Source organism: Chelonoidis abingdonii, chromosome 14 (genome assembly GCF_003597395.2).
Source record: "Chelonoidis abingdonii isolate Lonesome George chromosome 14, CheloAbing_2.0, whole genome shotgun sequence".
Taxonomy (NCBI): Eukaryota; Metazoa; Chordata; order Testudines; family Testudinidae; genus Chelonoidis; species Chelonoidis abingdonii.
The window spans coordinates 20,470,104-20,490,799 of NC_133782.1; the positions used below are offsets into that span (position 1 = coordinate 20,470,104).

Consider the following 20,696-nt stretch of genomic DNA (forward strand, 5'->3'; position numbering starts at 1 on the left):
GTGATCTTCAAGCTGTCACCTGAATCCTGGCCTCACAGCCTCAGCTGGGGAGTGGCTAATTAGTCACAGGTAGAGTTAGGCCCAACTCCTGTTAAAAGGGTCATCCACCCTCTGACATAATATAACTCTCTCCCTCTTTTAATTTAAGAGGTGCAGCATAACTTCCCTCCTCCATCTGTGCAGGCTGTCATTGAATGGGTGTTTGTATTGCCCAAAGATATGAGGCTGGACACTTTAGTAAGGGATACACATTCCTTTTGAAAAGAGTTGTGGAGGAAAAATTGCTTCTATTTTAATTCTAATAGGTTGATACCAAAATCTATCTAAAAAATTTTCATATAAACATTCTGGCACTTTATTGAAAACTGTGAAGACACCAATTTATTACCATAGAATCGGGTGTCCTCTTATGGATCAGTTTACATCTAGTTCAGTGGGAGTGTGCACACAGTGAGGGAAGTGTGCAGTATAGAAGGCACAAGGTAAAGGGGAAAGTTCTGTGGCATAGAACAACCATACTGGATCAGACCAATGGTTCAGCTAGCCCAGTATCCTATCTTCTGACAGTGGCCAATACCAGATGCTTCAGAGGGAATGAACAAAACAGGTAATCATCACCCGTCACCCATTCCCAGCTTCTGGCAAACAGAGGCTCAGAACATTGTCACTTACAGAGAAGAAATATTTTTAGACCTGTGATGAGTAGCTGTTTTGACTCAGTTATATAACCTTCTTTACTGCCTTCTGTTATTACTGAAGTATTGCTGTTTACATAGATTACCAGTTTGGTGAAAACCCAAAAAGGAAGCCTTTTGAAAGCAATAAATCAAACATTATTTAAATGTGCATGGGTCACACTCATACATTAATTTGTAAAAATCTCACTTCCAAGCAGTGTACACTTCCTTAGTTCTGTTTTCCCTCTGTGCGTGAATGTGCCACAGTCTTGCATTTTAATTCTATAATTGAGCTGAGTCTCCAGTTAATTTTCTTTTATGTAGGATAAGTACTTGAAAGCAGCAAATGTTTAATAGACACAAGGGTATTTCCTGCAGCCTTTAAATGAGGGTTAGTAACAGTAACATGTTATGTAATCCAATCAAAGACCTAACACTGAATACCTCTCCTGTTTTGGTTAAAAAAATTGGATAGACTAACCGAATGATGGGCTTTAGGCAAAACTCATCTTTTAAACTGCTTAGTAATTGAATGCCCCAATGTCATAAACTGCTTGAAGTAAGAGTACTTTCACTAGTAATGTCAAGCACATTCAACCTAAACTGAACCCAGCACTGGATTAATTGTGATTTGTCAGAGGGGATGGACAGGAGCATGCTTTTTATTTTAACTTCTGTGGTTCCAAGTAGAAACCAGATCAGTCAACTTAGAGATAAATATTGGTTTCTCTGAGCCTCAAGAAATGTGATTTGAAATACTGTTTGGTTTGTTAACACAGTCTAGTTTAACATTTCTCTCGCCTTAAGTCCTATATGCTTTCTCACTCCTAGCTTCTATGAACTGGAAACTCTTGGTTTACAAGCAAGCAACATTTAATTACAAAAGATATTTTTCCCCTTTTCCCTTGTAGAAAAACATTTGACCTTTTTCCTGGTTAGAACTGTTCCTCTGAAGCAGGCAAATATGAAGTTATTTATACACCACAGCGATGTGATGTTGGATTAGGGTTCCATTATTTTCATCCAGACTTCCTGTTACTTGTTAAGTGTTGATAATGTGCAAGGCACTGTACAAAAAATGAAGGCATTCCTGTCACCCAAGGAACTGAAAAACTTAAACAAAAAAGTGCTTTAAAAAGGATGTGAACTCCAGTCAGCAAAATGTGCCATTAACCACTCTACCTGTGCCATGATAGTGGTCTGGGATATCATAAAGCGTCTGTATTTCTAGCCTTGTAATTTTTAAGTGTCTGTCACTACTTCCATGGTCATTGCATGTTGGTGCTAATGTTTTCCTCACACGTTTCAATGAATGTCCTTTTAAGACCAAAACCAAAAAGAAGTTTTGAAACTTGTTCTGCTCTTTTAAAAACCAGAATAACTGTTTTCTTTACTTTGGTTTAAAGAGAGTGGGTTTTTTGTTTTTGTTTTTTTTAATCTAAGTAAACCAAGGTTTTCATCTCATATGTGACTGAAGTGGGAGAAGTTTGAAGAGATTAAAATAAAGTTAGAATGGCAACTTTCTCACCAAATCTACCACAATGGGCACTTTGATAGAATCTTCTATGACTATTCAGTGTATATTTTAGATCTACTGGGAGTCGTTTCATAGATTCTAAGGCCAGGAGGGACCATTGGCATCATTATCTGACCTCCTGTGTATGACAGGCCATAGAACTTCCCCAAAATAATTCCTAGACTCTAGAGCATATCTTTGAGGAAAACATCCAATCTTGATTTTAAAATTGTAGGTGACTGGGAATCTACCACAACCTTCGTAATTCACCACTGGAACAATTTACTCTCCTTGTTAAAAATGTATGCCTTATTTCCAGTCAGAATTTGTCTAGCTTCAACTCCCAGCAATTGGATCATGGCTAGATTGAAGAGCCGATTATTAAATATTTGTTCCTCGTGTAGGTATTTGTAGACCGTAATCACGTCACCCTATAACCTTTTCTTTGTTAAACTAAATAGATTGAGTGCTTATAAGGCATGCTTTCATTATTCTCGTGTCTCATCTCTGAACCCTCTCTAGTTTATCAACATCCTTCTTCAACTGTTGGCACAGAACTGGACACAGTATTCCAGCAGTGTTTGCACCCATGCCAAATATGAGTTAAAATAAACACTCTACTCTTAATCGAGATTCCCCTGTTCGTGCATCCTAGGGTTGCATTAGCTCTTTTAGCCACAATATCACACTGGGAGCTCATGTTCAGTTGATAATCCTCCATCCAAATCTTTTCCAGAGTCTCCGCTTCCCAGGATGGAGTCCCCCATCCTGTAAGAATTTCCTGTATTCTTTGTTCCTAGCCATATTAAAATGCATATCGTTTGCTTGCTCCTAGTTTGTCAGGTGATCCAGATCACTCTGAATCAATGACCTGTCCTCTTCATTATTTACGACACCTCCAGTTTTTGTGTTGAACTTTATCAGTGATAATTTTAAGGGTTTGTTTTTTTTTAAAGTCATTGATAAAAATTTTAAATAGTGTGGGACTAAGAACCAATCCCTAAAGGACACCACTGGAAACAAACCTACTCGATAACAATTCCCTGTTTACAGTTACATTTTTGAGACAGATTAGTTAGCCAGTTTTTAATCTCTTTAATGTGTACCATATTAATTTTATATAATTTTAATTTTTACCAAAATTCACAGGGTACCAAGTCAAATGCCTTACAGAAGTCTAAGTATACTACATGAACATTATTACCTTTATCATCCAAACTTGTAATCATAAAAAACCAGTTTAGTTTGACGGGATCTATTTGTTCATTTGCATTGATTACATTATCCTCCTTTTAGTTCTTTATTAATCGAGTCCTGTATCAGCTGCTCCATTGTCTTGTCCGGTATTAGTGTCAAGCTGACAGGCCTATAATTACCCAAGTCATCCTGTTTACCCTTTTTTTTAAAAACTGGGACAACATTAGCTTTGTTCCAGTCTTCTGGAACTTCCCCAGTGCTCCAAGACTTACTGAAAATACACAATAACAGTCCAGTGAACTCCTCAGCCAGCTCTTAACTCTTGCATCTGAGAGTTATCTAGACCTGCTGACTTAAAAAAATCTAACTTTTAAATCACTGAAAATCTTGTCTTTTTATGTTAACACAATAATAAATTCCTGATCCATGCTTTCTTGGCATCATTACAATACTGAAAGCTGTTCCGGATTCCACGGGAAAGTAATGAGAATGAGATGAGAATAACTTTCCTCTCATACACTTTTTTAGTTAATCTGCATCCTTTTGCCATAATGTGATTTTTCTGTCTAACTATAAATGTCTCTATATAGCAATGCTGAGCTTTTGCTTAAGAAAATGTTACTACTTTGTCTCATTAATCAAAAGGTTGGCCACAAATTCTAGGTAATGTCTTGGAAGTGAGGCAGATTTCACCAATACTTAGTGTTGGACGCTATTGCAAAAGCATTTGGATAGCATCTTATGTTTCCCTACAGGCACCTGTAGCTATGTCACTTCTGCTACAAAAAGTTAGGACAGAAGCAGATTGTCTCAGTACTTACACTGGTAATTGTATCTCTCAGAATGTATTTATTAGCACGAGGGTCAACCCTTGATGCCTTAAAGTCTCAAATGAGCATTTTGGGTTTGTTTGTTTGAAGCCACCTGCACAATATCTGTACTTTTGGAGGCCTGTTAGGGGTGCTTCTCTTAAGAGTTAAGTTAGTAGCCCAGATGTATTTAGCTATTTATACTGCTTCTAGCTTCCAGAGCTGCCAGTGAATACCTGGCAGAAATCCAGTGATGAAAATGGGTATGCTTTTTTGTTCAGGAGAGCTTTACTCATTGCCTGTTAGCCCTCATTAAAATCCTCTAAATGCCCTTAAACTAGCAGGAATTCCTGTATTGGCAAGTTTTAGCACTATGGTGGGGCAAGGAGACAGCCATTTAGAAACAAAATTCATGGCTCTTCCTTTCAAATAATCCACCTTCTTTGGGAACAGTCTGATTTGGTTCATGCCTAGATGTTGGTGAATAAGCCCTTTCCCTTTCCTGCAATTACTGAAAGCCGATGTCTGCCTGTTGTCTTCCATGCGCCACCTCTTGAGCCTAATAATGAGTGTCTTCCTTGATAGTCTCCAAGGTTTCCTGTAAAGTGTGTGTGTGTGTGTATTTCATTTCTTTCATAAACTAAGTCAGTTATAAAACTGCTGTAGATCACTCAGCATAAATGTGTGGTGCGAGGCAGCAGAGATGACTTTTAATAATCCTCCCTTTGGCCTCCTGTGGAGATATTTGTGCAAGTAAGAAGCTGCTACTGTACACAGCATTTGCTCACACTAGGGATGTAAAAGGTTAACCGGTTAACCAAGGTTAACTGTTAACCTCAGCAGCCCCGACCAGGCCAGAGCGGCCCCAGCCCCAGCTGTGCTAACAAGGCCAAACCGTGCCGGTCGGCCGGACCCTGGCCATGCTGCGCCTAGCTGGGTGGACGGACACCAGCCCTCGCCATGCCACACGGAGTCAGGCAGCCAGCCTCACCCCCGCCCTGGCCATGCCAGCCGCACCCCAGCTACCTCTGATAACAGTTATCCAGTTAAATGAAATAATTTTAATTGTTTAACAGGTTAACTTTTTAACTGATATTTACATCCCTAGCTCACACATTCACTGTACTCAGGTTTTCATTACACAGACACAACTTTTAGCCACGTAGCACTCCTGTGGAGAAAATATTCTCCATGCTAAATGTTCTCTATCTAGTTCCGTCTGAGAAGTGTTTTGCAATTAACTGCTAATAAAACCCTTTTATGTATCAGTTATAGAAGATAAGAATTAATTTTTGCCCATTTAATTTTTGGACTCAGCAAGCCCAGCATAGATTCTGTCTCCTCTCTACTTCAGGCTGTCATGTTTCATTTCTGTATGTCTCTTGGGGGGTTCATGCATCGCAATTATTAGGACTCTTCAGAAGTTCTAGAGGTAACATGAGAAGACACTAATCACCATTGAGGTGGAAAGATTCCAAGATACAGCTTGACTTCCACATGGCTGAAAAAGGGTCAGACCCTTCATCTAGCCGCTTAGGCTAGATGGTTATTTTGTATTCCAGTAATACCTACAGGCCCTAATGAAAATCAGGGCTCCACTGTGCTAGATACTGTACGACACAAAATAAGCAACAATACCTGCCTCAGAGTTCACAGTCTAAATAGATGAGATAAAGGGTGGGAGGAGAAATGGAAGCACAGAAGTGAAGAGACGTGCCCAAAATCACACAGCAAATCAGTGACAGAGCTGGAATTTGCTTCCATGTCTCTGAGCCTCAGTAAAGTGCTCCGTTCTTTAAGCCATGTTTCCTCTGCTTTTGTCAGGCTGACCCTGGGGACTGTAACTTGGACCAGGAAGCTGCATAAATTGAAAGATTCACAAAAAAATACAGATGAGTGACCCGTAGAAAGACACATTCATATACTGGATTTTCATTTGTTCAGATAATGCACGAAGTAATCAAGGGAAATCTGGCAAACAGTTGAAGGAAAAATTAACTGTAAAATATATTTGCTTTACCTAATTTAACAAATGTACCCACATCTGTTGTCTCATAAAAATTCCCTTTAGTGCATTGGAAATGCAGTTGGTATCAGAACAGTAATTAACAGAGATATATCCTGAAAGCAATTAATTGTGCCATCTTGGTTTCCTCATTTAAATTACTTTAAAGCGTGCATATTTATACAAGACTGTTTCCACAGGGCAATATTAACATTATTCTGTTAGTTTTAGAAGCCATCATCTCCATTTATGTGTACCTGATAGAAGTTGTTGTAATTGTGCTTGTCTGTAAGCTAGTTCTGGTCCAAAGCTTTTAATGGCCATTGTCCAGGTCAATTCCTTTCTGCAGTATAATGTAACCTAAAGTGAGTCCTTTTTCGTCCTTCAGTAGGAATGTAACAGTTTTTTGCTGAGCTTTTATACGGAGAACATCTCATCATGCTTTAAAAACAAAACATTCTCCCCCCCGTTGAGTCAGTATGCCTTTGTAGCAGTGTAGTCTTGGATCTGTTGTATTTAGTATCTCCCTAATTTCTGGGATCTTTAAGTTGAAACAAACAAAAGAACAGTTGTAGTTTTACTAGCAGGGAAGAAGAGAAGGAAAAGCATTTTAAAGATTAGTAGTAGCTTCCTCCTGTAGAATTGTTGATGAAATGCCACTGTGGATTCCCCTCCCCTTTGTCTAGACGTATTAATTTTGATTCGATGATATACCGAGCTCTGAACTTAACTCTTACTGAAACATCTGCAAATAATAATGCGAACGGAGAAAAGTTTCTTGTTTTCAGACCAAGCTAAATCAGAATACTGTATTTTAGTTCTGGTAAAACTGAGGGCATCTGCAGGCTGGAATCCTCTAGTTATTTAGGTTAGGTACATCATGGGTAGTGTAAGGTCCAGCCACATTGGCTCATTAGTGTATGGGGTGAGGCGTGAATTGAGGCCCCATATCCCATTCAGTCCTAGTCTCGCCACAAAAGCTACTGTTAGCATCCTAACGTAGTGACATGTCACTCACAACCCAGTGCAGTTTCTTCTGCAGTGGCAGAATGCTAAATTTCAAGTTTTAAGAGTACTTTTATTAATTAAAACTTCAAGCTGTGTTACATATTCCCTTCTGATGCACTGGCAACTTCATGGCTTGCAGAAGAATGTTAATGGTTCTGCTCGTTGTATAGTGAAACCATCCATTTATCTCACTGCAAATGATATATAAAAGGAACTGTTAGAGGCCAAGTGATTTATTGCTTATTGATCATTGTAAATATGCTCTTCTTTACAATGACCAGAGTGTCTGGTGCATTATAGTCCTTCATGCAGGTGTCATTTGTCTTATGAACACATTGGTGTCTACCAATACCTGGTACATTCAGTTTGCTTTCTGTCTTTCTGAACACTGATGTTCGATGGCATTTATTGGCAACAACTTGTTGACACTTTTATGGCTTTGTGGAAGTTGAGCTAATCAAAGGCGTGGGAATATAGGAAAGAAGGAAAGTGTGTTTTTTGTACACTTTGACACCCCAAGGACAGTAGCAGGCTAAATAACTGGCTCCACTTCATTACTTAGGGTTTGTCTTCACATATAGTCGTGCAGTAGCACTGCTCTAGCACTTTAGTGAAGACACTACTACACCGATAGAAGTAAGGCGTAGTTCATCCACCTTCCAGAGAGTCCATAGCTGTGTTGATGGGAGAAACTCTTCCATTGACGTGGTGCTGTTTATATGGGAGGTTAGGTTGGTGTAACTACATCACGTGGGGTGTGGATTTTTCACACCTCTGAGCAATGTAGTTATACCGACATAGATCTGTAGTGTAGACCTGGCCTTAGAGGAGATCTGAAGAGCCATCTCAAACAGTGAAAAACCATACCAATGATGCATTTGTAGAGCTGATTGTACAGACAAGGTTTTTTAATTACATTGTTATTCGGAGTTTCTGCTATAGTAATATAGGGACACACCCTGACATTGTGTGAGATGTCTTTGAGCTTGTTTACCACTTAAGTTTTCTGCCTCTGATATGACCCTCCGAGTTTTAATTCACTTGTGTTTATGAAATTGCTTGGAAAATAGAATTCAAGGTTCCAGAGACAGAAAAATACATGAGGCCCCAAAGAAGTCTTATTTTGTTGGTTCTTCCCCATCCCATGGCTTGAATGGATATTCTGGGCTGCTGGCTGAAGTATCAAAATCCAGTTTGGTGGTAGGGGGAAAAAATCCCTACTAGAATTAAAAAATCCATCTTGCACATTTACAGGTCTTTTATATGACTTTTAGTATTCTTAAATTAAATTGAATCGTGAAAAGCATATGTGTTAAAATAACATTCACTCTGATTTTTGTAAATGTACTTTTTCTGACCCAGAGCCTTATGCAATGAATTAAGGTTGTTTCTCAAGAATTCACTAGAATATCTACAGTTTTTTTTTGAATAGGGCAAAAGGAAGCTTCCATTAAAACATTACTTTCTTCAACTGCACTAAATGTTTCATGACTAGACCAAATGCTTTCAGTGAATCTAGAGGGATTTCTCTGTCCAAAAATTTCTGTTCTCCATCTATCATATACTCTCCTTTCCCACTGGCAGTGCCTGGAATAGAAAATACAGCTTAGGCACTAACTTTTAAAATAATCATACTTTGATTATAAAATGAATTTATGTGGCAAGGTATTCATTGTTTTAACTAGTCATGTCTGGAAACAGTGATGGATATTTCTATCTAGATTATGCATTACGTCAGCCCTATTCATAACTAGAAAAAATAGACATACAGGTGATACTGTATTGAATCCATAATGCAAAAGCTGCTTTTGATGGGAAAACACTAGTGCTACCACCTTTCTTAGAAGGAGAGGATTTAAGTTTAAAAAAAATCTTATTCCTTAAAAGACTGCAGAGGCTGCCCAGCCCTCCTTATCCAGCAATCCCTGCTCATTGCATATGATTCTTTTAAGCAAGTGCTGCTGCTACCTGTCTGGCATATTTGTCACATCGTTTCCAGCAGTAGTTTTAATCAGTGATGCTTTTATTAAAAGTTGAATATCTTGTCATCTATTATCAAACGCTCTCCTACTAAAAGTGAGCTTTGGCATAAGAACATAAAAATGACCATATGAGGTCAGACCAATGGTCTATCTAACCCAGTATCCTGTCTTCCAACAGTGGCCAGCGCCGAATTCTTCAGAGGCAATGAACAGAACTGGGCAAACCATCATGTGATCTGTTACCCTGACTCCCAGAAGCTAGGACTGGATATGTCTACGCTGCAGTTAGACATCTGTAGCTAGGGGCCCGGTCTAAGAGGCTGTTTAATTGCTGTGTAGATAACCAGACTCTGGCTGCAGCCCAGGCTCTGGGACCCTCCCACCTCACTGGGTCTTAGAGCCCAGGCTCCAGCCTGAGCCCAGATGTCTGCACTGCAAATAAACAGCCCCTTAGACCGAGCCCCACAAGCTAGAGTCAGCTGGCATGAGCCAGCTGTGGGATTTTGATTGCACTGTAGACATACCCTCAGCAGTGTCTGTATTACCAACTGATGCTTTCATATGAGCAGTAGTGGCCAATACAAAGTGCTGTACATGTGAACAGTTCTGAATCTCCATCATAAATCCATCAGTTCATTACAAATATGTGAAAACTCAGTAGTGTTCACTATTCTGCAATAGTTTGCATCTGCTGTCTGCACTGATTCAGTCCTTTGTTGATATCTTCTGCTCTTGCCTATTCAAAAGATTCCTAACTCCATTATTGCTTATAATCAGTCTCTTGTTTGTTTGCTAAATGTGGCCAAAGTTTCAAGGCCATTTGTACTGGGGAGGTGATCTTGAACCTGCATTGCAAACTGCATACACAAATTCATGGTTGCTCCAAGTTGCTGATCTGATTTTCAGCAAGCTCCTTGTATGTAGGCTTTATTAAAAAAAAATAAAAAAATTGAGAGCTCTGAATTCCATTTTAACACAAAATATGGGCATACCACATTTTGGATTGAAAACCTTATGGTGGGAATATCTGAAATGGAAAAAGTCAAGTAGTTCAGTGGCTTGAATATTTTTTTGAATATCTGCTGTGGAAGATAATGATTTTTTTGCTCTTTTCGCCCCGCATTGGGAGGAAAACGTCTTGTAAAATAGGAGTCATCATTCATTCATGCTGTTTCACTTTGGCACAAACTGACATTGATTTGATTGCAGAGCACTTACTGTTATAACTTGCTTCCAAAGTTACATTTTTGTTGCTGTATCATATAGCAGTCTGTGCTTGATATATAGCTTAATTTTAAAAGTATCCTTTGGGAGCATTAAAAATTGCATGTAAAATATATAAGCTGCTGTTATGGTTTGCAATGAAGTCTTTTAGATAGGCTACAGTATAGCCATAATCAGCCCTCTTAAATTGAAGCATTATGAATCTAACAGTCCTGTAAGGTTGTTTACAGGACTAAACCTACAAAGCTATACATGGATTGGCTCCTGGTTACCTTGGAGATGCCTCTTTCCCATGTGACATTGTAACTGTTGATCAACTGAGGTGGTCAAGTTGAAAATTCCTTAGATCAACCATGAGGGGCTAGGCTAGGGTATTTTCAGGGAGGAGTTCTTTAGTGCAGAATTTGTTTCCTCAGAGCCCAGACTTTGTCACTTAAGGTCATACAAGGTCCACTTGTTCTCTTGGGCTTTTCATGAGGGATAAGTAGTTAGGTGGGAGTTGTGAAGACTGGAAGACGTTGGGTTTGGGACACTTGGCCCTATTTGTGAATTTTCTATGAAGAAGGTAGTTGGCACAAGTGCTTTTTAAATTTATTTTAATTAAGTGCTAAGACTGTTTGGTGCTGTACAAATCAAAGGAAGAGACAGTCACTACCTAAGGAGCTTAGTCCAAAATATTTATAAAACATTTCTTGGCTGCAGTCTGTAAGTAGTACATGGTTTAGTTTGCACAAATATCTGAATTTCTGTGTAAGGCTGGTCAAAATGTATTTGAGTCTCATTTCAATGCCTCTCTTCTTCCTTTTGTGTTTGATTCCTCATTATATTTTTTTTATTTCTTCAGTTTTGACATATGAATAGAAAAGTCTAACTCCTGTTCGTTCTCAAACTTTTTTGTACTGGTGACCCGTTTCACATAGCAAGCCTCTGAGTGCAAACCCCCCCCTTACAAATTAAAAACACTTTTAAATGTATTTAACACCATTATAAATGCTGGAGACAAAGTGGGATTTGGGTTGGAGGCTGACAGCTCGTGACCCCCCAAGTAATAACCTCGCGAGGGGTCCCGACCCCCAGTTTGAGAACCACTGCTGTACTATGTGTGTAATTACTCCGTCTGCCCTGTTTATCTCTCTAAAGCCTCTTTGCTAAGGTTTTATGCTGTTATCTGTAGTAGTGTAGCCGGTATCCTTCAGTCTTGAGACCTTAGGTATGCACCCCGAGAGGTAAAGAATTTACTCAGTTGTTTTTATGGCAGCCATGGTTGTAGCTGAAGAAACCCACTCGAGAGACCATCTCTGCCATACCTGTCACATTTAAAGGTGGTGTGTCGACCCTTTGGGCTCTGCCTTCTGTGAGCTCTTTTCTCCTTTGCTAAGCTGGATGGCTTTCTCTCATAACTCCAGAGGCCTTTAAGTTCTTGTTTCCAAAGGCTGCGGTCCTGAGTGTGATCTTCTCAGTTGTCCACATCCCTTTTTTGGGGGGTCTCGCTTGCCTACATTCTTGAAACGCAATTTTGGGCATCCTTTAGGTCTTTTTCCAGATACCAGTTCACCATAGAGAATGTCCTTTGGGATGCACCCATCGTTCATTTGGCACACACCAACCCAGCAGCTGCATCTCTGAGGAATGTTTGCATGCTAGGTATACTGGCCCACTTGAGCACCTCAGTGTTGGTGACTTATCCTCCAGGAGAGTCCAAAGATTCAATGAAGGCAACACATAGGAAAGCTGTTGAACCTCTTTTCCGATGAGGCTGTAAAGTGTATGTCCCAGTCACATACAAAAGTGTGCTAATAACACATACATGATACACACCAATCTTTGTGTGTTCTGTCAGTTTGTTGTTTTGCCATACCCTCTTGCTCAGTGGAGACGTAGCTTTTTCAATGCGGATGTTGAGTTCTGTTTCAAGTGAGAGGTTGACTGCGACAGTGGATCCCAGGTATGTGAACTCATTCACCACTTCAAGTTCATAGTTGTTGATCTTGATGGAGGGTGATGCTTCAACTCCTTGGCACATTAGGTTAATCTTTTTTAGGCTTATGTTAAGCCCGAAGTCTTGGCACGCTTTGGAAATGAGGTTTTAGTCCATGAGGTTTTGGAGATGGGCTCTGTGTGGGTTGTCACTGCTGCATCATCAGCAAAGAGGAGGTGTTGGATGATGGTCTCCCGAGTCTTGGTTTAGATCTGAGTCTTACAAGACTGAACAGCGTTCCATCAGATCTGTGTTTTTTAGGATATTACTTATGGAGGAGTTAATACATTTGTTGAATGTTTTCCAATTAGCAGTGATGGAATAAAACAGCAAGTGGGCTCCTTAAAAGGCTTGCGCTGTCATCTTTCATACTGAACTCAGTGAACAGCTGTTTTAAAAAATTCAGGTTTATTATGCCCTGTCAAAGTAAGACTCAGGACTCACAGTTTGTCAGACCACTCTGTTTTATTAGCACAGCGCTCTGCTAATACACCCAGATAATGTGAGCCCCATACAAGACACAAACTATCTTATTTATACAGATAAAAGGGCAGGAGTTTAGACAAAGGGACAAAGAAAGCAACAGACAGGAAAAACCACCTGTGACACAGCATGCATATTCCACGTCCTTACTGATTGGTATCGATCTAAGGCTAATACTTTTCCAATTGCCCTTAAATGGTGCAATTGTTCTATGCTAATGTCTGTGTTCCTGACACCTGGATTGCAACATTCCAACAATTATACTTAAGGTGCAGACAACATTTCTTTAATCCATTCTTATTTTTACAATATAATTAATTCTACTTTCACAGCCCTTAGAGTAGAAAGAAAAATGTAGATCCCAGGGCTTTGGAGTGGACCCTGGAGCTGGACAGCAGAGCCACTCCGGAGCAGTGGAGCTGCAGGTTTTTGCCTGGAGCTGAAGCGGAGCTAGAGCACAGCTCCAAAGCCCAATCCACATAGAACCTATTGAGGTTAAAACCTGTTGGAAATATTTAAAGTCCCTGAAAACTAACAGGCTCTAATGAAACAAATAGTGTTTGCAAGTGGCTAGTCTAGTTCCTTTGTGTTTTTGTGTATACCCACGGTGCCATAATAAATAGTTAGATGGATGACTACTCGGAATCAAAAATAAAATTATGAAAATCTGGCATGACAAAACAGTCATTAACTAGACATAGGTTTCTAGGGAACGCACATGATGATATTGCACCGAAAGGTCATCTGAACCTTTGGTTGAAATCTCAAAGATTTGGTACCTGTTTCAACGAAGAGCACCATCCTGCAAGCCCAAGCTGTTCCTTTTAAAATACCCTATAAACTGTTTTGTTTTTCAGTGCTCCTTCACAGGATTTTCAAGCAACTGTCATCCCTTTTGCACTCAGATGAAACAATTTTATTACCTTAAATTGACTGAATGTTGTAGTGGATAGGGGACCCATCAGACTGGTATTTCCAGCTGTACTCCTGAATTGTCCCTTTACTCCAAAATGACTCCATGGATGCATTCCTTCCTCTATAGCACTCCAGGCCTAGGGAGCAAATAGGAGGCAGAGTTCTAAATTACAATGATTGTTTCTAATCTATTACCGGCACTTAAGAGTAAGCTTGGAAAAACCACAAGCAGATCCAACTCAGGCCCATCGTTAATAGACATTAAGCTGCTTTGTTTAACTTAATTGTCAGTCTTTACTGGGGGGGGAAATGCTGTGGAAATTGCAGTGTACTGTACTTCAAAGTGTATCAAGTCTTTGGACAAATGACCATAATTCATTGAAGTTATCCCTTGGGCCTTACGCCTTTTACTAAATAGAATTGATTCTAAGCCTATCAGAAGCTCAGCACAATTAGAGTGGAGCAGAGAACTGCAGAATCTATCTGTCCATTGGGAGCGGAGTGTAGCTGGTCAAGTGGTTCAGCTCTTGTAGTTCTTTGTGAACTTCTGTGTTCTCCCTTTTTCCTTTAACTAGCTAGGCATTGAGCTTTTGAACAATTTTTCCAATGTTGCCTGTCTTCCAGTAGCATTTTCACAGCAGGGTATAATAAGTATTAATGGAAGCTGTGTGTAAATCTCAGCAGAATGCAAACCGTTGCATTACCACTTAATTCTAACACTTCCTCGTTAGTAAAAGCTTGCTGAGTACTTTTCTCAAGCAGTGTTGTGTGGAAGTCATGACGTTAACTTTACTCCATGTTTAATTTTACTCCTAGCAGAAACTTCTGGAATTTATTCTAATGTGTAAAAAGACTTTGAGGATTCTATTTAAGGAAATCAGACAAATCATAATCACTTTGCAAGGGGAACACATCTGAAGCTGCAAGAGAAATCTATCCTTGTGTTAAGCACTTTTTCTTAGTGCTGTCTCCGGAAAACAGATCTTCTGGATAAACAAGAGAGGCTGGGCTCTCCTGTTGAACCAGACAAGATGACCTTAGCCTGGTTTCTAATTCAGTTACTGAAAAAATAGTGAGAACTTATCTTTGTGGTTTTAAGATTAGTCATCTACTTTCTAGGTCCCTCAAGGAGTTTAGATTTTAAAATGCTTGAAGTTCAGTGCTACAAAACAAAACTATTGAGTTTGTCACTTCCTTTGTTTAGATGAAGTGGTCCGTTTTCAAATACGAAATAGGTGACTTGCGCTGATACTTGCTCAGACTGAAAAAGGAAATGGTCTTGGATCTCATATGATTAAAATGTACTGATCAAATCTGTTTAAAAACTTTTTGATAATTCATAGCAGAGAATGGAGTTTTAGAGGCAATTTCCCCTGTCATGTAACTCTTGTACATTACTGATAGTAGTAACAATATGGAGCAGCTGTATGAAAGCACTGATGCTAGAACCTCTCCTTTCAGGCATTATTATAAGCAATACTGAAATGGAATAAGAGCTAGTCAGTGATTCTGTAGTTATTGATGTGGAGCTGCATGGTGTTTCCTCAGTTTGCAGTTCCCTACAACCTGGATATGTGTCTGATTTGCATAATCACTGTACAGTCACTTCACAATAACTCTGTGAATGTACAGATCTCTACTACTGGCCACTGTTATCTACCTGTAATTGCTTCCTGTATTTGGAATTTTTGACTGTTTGCCAGCAACAAAGATGCCATTTTAGCTTCTCATTCCCTTCAGAGGAAATTGGTGAAAAGCAAAGAAAATAAAGCTGTCAGAAAGATGAAAGAAAATTTGTGTTTATAAAGCTACAAATGCTTTTGACTTTTGATCTTCTCATTTTTCTCCTCACCATCCCTGCCAGCTGGCAGGGCCTCTGTATTATTAAAGTGAATGACAGGGAGGGGCTGGAATAGTCCCATAATGACTGAAAATAATCCAGGAGAGAAGGGCTTTGCTGACCAATAAGGAGAGAATGGATGTGTATAGATAGGAGGGACATTAGAAATGTGGTGAACGCTAAAGTTATTGCTGTCCTTGATACAGAAAACATGAAGCCTGAATATAAATTGGCGTGTAATACTAATCCCTTCAGGTAACAAGGGGTCAGAAGGTCAGATAGCTAAGTGGTGAAAATGTAGTGAATATAGAGGAAGATTTGAGGTCACTTGGTTGTGCTGTCTGAGTACCTTCACAAGGGGCAAATAGCTTGTACTAAAGGGCTCTTTGATTCGTGTTATGCCTTTCTCAGCTGGATTAACGGCTGAAAGTAAAACCAGAGAAATTAAAATGAAAAAAGCTCTCTCTCTCTAATTTGAAACAGTGGAAGATCATTGTTCCAACCATTCAAATTACCAGGGGAGGTCATAGGATCTCCATCTTCTCATGTCTTCAGATCAAGACTGGATGCCTTTCTGGAAGTTGTGCTTTGGGGCATGTCTTCACTGTTAACCCAAGAAAATGGCTTTCAGTTCTAAGCACCTGGCTAGCCTAGCCTGGGTGTGAGCAGCCACACTGCAAAGTTGTGCAGGCTAGAAAACAAGAATTCAGTTTTGTGAAAAAATTTCAAGGTTGCAAAGACTCCTCCCCCTTCCATTCGAATGTGAAACAAAAACCGAGACCTTTCCTATTTTTTTGTAAAACAGGAAGACACAAACACTGGAAAATGGATATCATAAGTTGGCTAACTCTACAGCATATATCTACACGGCAAAGAAAAACCTGTGGCACTCAGGCCTTGGCTACACTTGCAAGTTGCAGCGCTGGTGAGGGGGTTACAGCGTTGCAACTTAGCAGGTGTCCACACTTACAAAGCTCAGCCAGCGCTGCAACTCCCTGTCTGCAGCGCTGGCTGTACTCCTGGTCTGCTACGGGTGTAGCGAATCTAGCGCTGGTGATGCAGCGCTGCTCATCAGGTGTGGACACTCACCAGCGCTGTTATTGGCCTCCAGGGTATTAAGAGGTATCCCAGAATTCCTGTCTACAACAAACCGGAAGGTACTCCCCGGAGCTACCAAACACAGCTGCTCTTTGCTCCAGCGAGCGAGCCGAGCCGAGGCTTTGGAATGTTCACAGCTGTTTGCTTGAGGAGACAAACAGCACGGCGGGGGGGAGGGAGTCCGTCGGAGAAGCTGCTTATCTGGTCTGAAGCCTTTTTACATTTAAGAGTGATTGAGAGAGGGGTGGGGGAAATGGCCAGAATTTGCAAGGCAGGGAGCTCACAGTGTCTGCTCCAAAAATCCGCTCTCTCTGTCTCCCCGACGCTCCCTGTCACACCCCACCCCACCCCCCTCTTTTGAACTTGCAAGGCAGGGAGCTGTCACAGTGTCTGCTCCAAAAATCCACTCTCTCTGTCTCCTGCAAGCTACCTGTCACACTTCGCCCCACCCCCCTCTTTTGAAAAGCACGTTGCAGCCACTTGAACGCTGGGATAGCTGCCCACAATGCACCACTCCCAACAGCGCTGCAAATGCTGCAAATGTGGCCACACTGCAGCGCTGGTCGCTGTCAGTGTGGCCACACTGCAGCGCTGGCCCTACACAGCTGTACGACCACAGCTGTAACTACCAGCGCTGCAAAAATGTAAGTGTAGCCATGGCCTCAGTCTCAGAGCTCAGGTCAATTGATTCCAGCTTATGGGGCTTGGGCTGTGGGGCTAAAAATAGCAGTGTAGATGTTACTGCTTGGTCTGGAGCATGGAGTCTGAGACTCAGTACCATGGGTTTTCTTTGCATTGTAGACATGTAGGTGGGGCTGGAACCCAGCTCGGCTTAAGCAACTGCGTTTCCACTGAGGTTGTGAGGGAAAGGACCAGGTGATAGCATGAAGTTTGATAGCTTGAAGTAGCTCAGTTGAGCTGGAGACATGCAGGGAGTTGGTACACTTCTTCAGGAGACCATGGAGCAGGGGAAAGAGCCCACATTACATAGGATTATCAGGCAGATGGCTTGCAAAATTTAATCTACAGGGAGCAGGTTAGGAAAAAGGGAGAAGAGATGTTTGACTAGATTCCCAGGCAGATGGCTTGTGGACTGTCTACCTGTGGGGAGTAGAGAGACCCCTGCAGAAGACCCTGGGAGGTGAAAGGATGTGATTGTGCTGAATGTGTGTTAAATAGCTTTAATTTGAAGAAATAGCACTGAATCCCTGTAGAAAAGGGGCTGGAATCCTGTGGCTGGAGAGTGTTCTTTGTTACCTGAGCCGGTGAGGAAGCCCACTGGCTTACAGTGGAGAGGTAGAAAATTTTAGATGATTCCCTAGTCCCCAGGTTTCGTGATGGATTTGGGCCCTGGAAGAAAGATGCTTTCTCTAGCCTTGATACAGTGAGATGATTCAGCTGCAGTGGCTAAAAGCCCATATTCACGAACAGGAGAGTAGAACTGACGTAAGTGTACAAATCCGAAGTGTCCTGGATCTGTTATAACATAACCAGTCTGTCTTAAATACCATCACTTGATTAAGCTGGAAGTAGGATTCCAAGTATGCTGAACTATGTCTTTTCTTTCCTTCATAGCCAGTAAGGTTTGGTCTACACTCAGGTTTTGGGATGAGGTTTTTTTTAGGGGGTGGACTCATCTATTTCAGTTAGGGTTGTAATTTTTATACCAATATAGTTAAACTGGCATAACTCCTAGTGTGGACAGAGTTATGCTGGTGTAAAAGTGCTTATTTCCATGATGGGAAATCGGTTTCTAAACCATTATAGTTAAAGCAATACAAAAACTGTGTGTGGAGATGTCTATGCCTACTGTTCAGCGTCAGCCTTCTCTCTCTACTGGAAATTCCAGCACAAGTGATGTTATGAATCACACCACATGCTACAGCCTACAGTGTGTATAGCCAGAACGCTACCTAAATAATTAAGTTACATTAAAAGTAGAAGCTTGTGCTGTTGAGTTTTTTATTTTTCAGATCCTCTGAAAAATTAATATCTGTATTTTAATCTTACAAGAAATCCCACAGTGTTTGCATTCACCCATTGCCTTCACATTATTGAGAAACTTCACTGACATTCTGAGGCTTAAAAGAAATGGAGATAATTAGTATTTAGCAGAGTACTGTGGTTTGTGCTTATTAACTATAATATCTTTTCATGACTTAATTTAGCATGTTTAAAATAATATACATATAATCAAGCCCTGTGGCATTTAAGGAAAGCACAGTAAGATTGACTGCAGATGTTTGACCATGTTTATAATTAAATCTATTAGTTGTCCTAGTTCTGTGATTTCTAAAACAATTTCTTGCATTGGCCAACTTGTTCTAGAGTGATAAAATACTTTAATGCCTGTTTTCATGGGCCTTGATGATGTTGAGAACGAGTCCTTAATTTTTATGTTAGTGTTTAAAATATGCAGGTGATGTTAAGCCAGCAATTCAAGGGAAAGTGCTAGAGAGGAAAAATAGTTGTTTTTAATAAAGCCAAAAGCTTGCCAGTTTCAGGATTTGAATCCTGTACCACTGTTCAGCATATGAAATTGCTCTCTGCGTTTACTTTATTTTTGCCAGAAGAATTACAGACTTTTTGCTGGTTGATTGGGACCTCAGAAAACAAGCTGGTAGCATTGTTCAGTAATTTGCTGTACTCAAGAGCTCTTATTAAAAAGAAGTGCATATATTTGGCATGATGCTTAACCATTGTTTCAGGCTACAAAAGGCTTGTACCAAGAATGGCCTTGGCTTTTACATCTGTCACAACTCTTATACTTGAATTTTTGAGACTTCACATATTATCTATCTTAGTGTCTGCTATTGGAACACACTGACATTTGGATTCTCATTACAGTTTGTTGGGTTGCAGATAAGCTGTGTGCAAATAGCTTCAAATCGGCGATTGTGGCCCAGAAATAAAATTCATGGTTTACAAATGAAGAATAAAGAAGTGCAAAAATTTAGGTAGATAAGCATCAAAAACGGATTAGTAAATTTCTCGGTATTGACCTAGGTTTCATTAAAGGGAAAACATCCTGTTAGTATTGATGACATAGCTCTCTGAGCCAAGGTCATTGAAACACAAGTGCACATGGTCTCCTGCATGAAATGCCTTCCATCCCAAAGGATCTGTAAGCATTTAACACACTATTTATAGGAATCCCTTCACCCACCACTGAAATGTAGCCACTTCTGGAGTTAAATGTGGCAACTCCATGCAGCTTGATCTGTGTTATGTACAGGAGGCTCAGATACTTTGAGATTCACTTACTTTATGATACTGCAAATTGTTGCAAAATATCCAGTTCCTGAAGACCTGAAATTGGAGGGAAATAGTTTGGTAACAATTAAAACATATGCCAAGCTTTATTTTGAATGTGTTCATGAGTCTGCCTATCTACATTTAAGGTTCCTTGTCTGTTCGCTATGAAGACACAGTGTGAACCGGGGTATGTTGTGACTTCTATATAACGTACAAGCGTGCTATTTATAACCTGCATCCTATGACCCCTCCTGCCTCTCCAGCTACTGTCATCTCTCTTCACATCCAAGCTCCTTGAGCGTCCTGTCTGCTCCTAATACTTCAACTTCCTCTCCTTTCTCGGGCTATTTTGCAATCAAACTTCTGCCCATCCACTGAGTCTCGCTAATGTCACTTAAGGTGAATGGCACTTTGCCTTGTATAAGTATCTCTTCTCAGTTCTCACCCTGCTCAGTCTATGCACTATCTTCAAAACAATTAATCACTCTTCCCTCCTTGGGGTGTCAGAGTTCTGTGCCCAACTTGTTTCCCTTCAGTAATTAATGGAGCATCTGCCTTTGCAGATGGTGACCCTTAAAACCATTCTTATTTGCTTGCCCTTTTGCACCCTACATCTGGGTAACCTCTTTATAGTGTAACACTCCTTAGGCAAGTTTTTTTTTTAAAGTGACTAATGATTTTATGTGCCTCAATTTTTGGGTGTCCATTC

The 20,696-nt window shown here is 40.4% G+C and overlaps 1 protein-coding gene across 3 annotated transcripts in view; it reads left to right on the forward strand.

The window, feature by feature from the left end:
- Nucleotides 1–20,696, forward strand: part of STK4 (serine/threonine kinase 4) — a 77,926-nt gene that overhangs the window by 39,143 nt on the left and 18,087 nt on the right. The window lies entirely within an intron of this gene.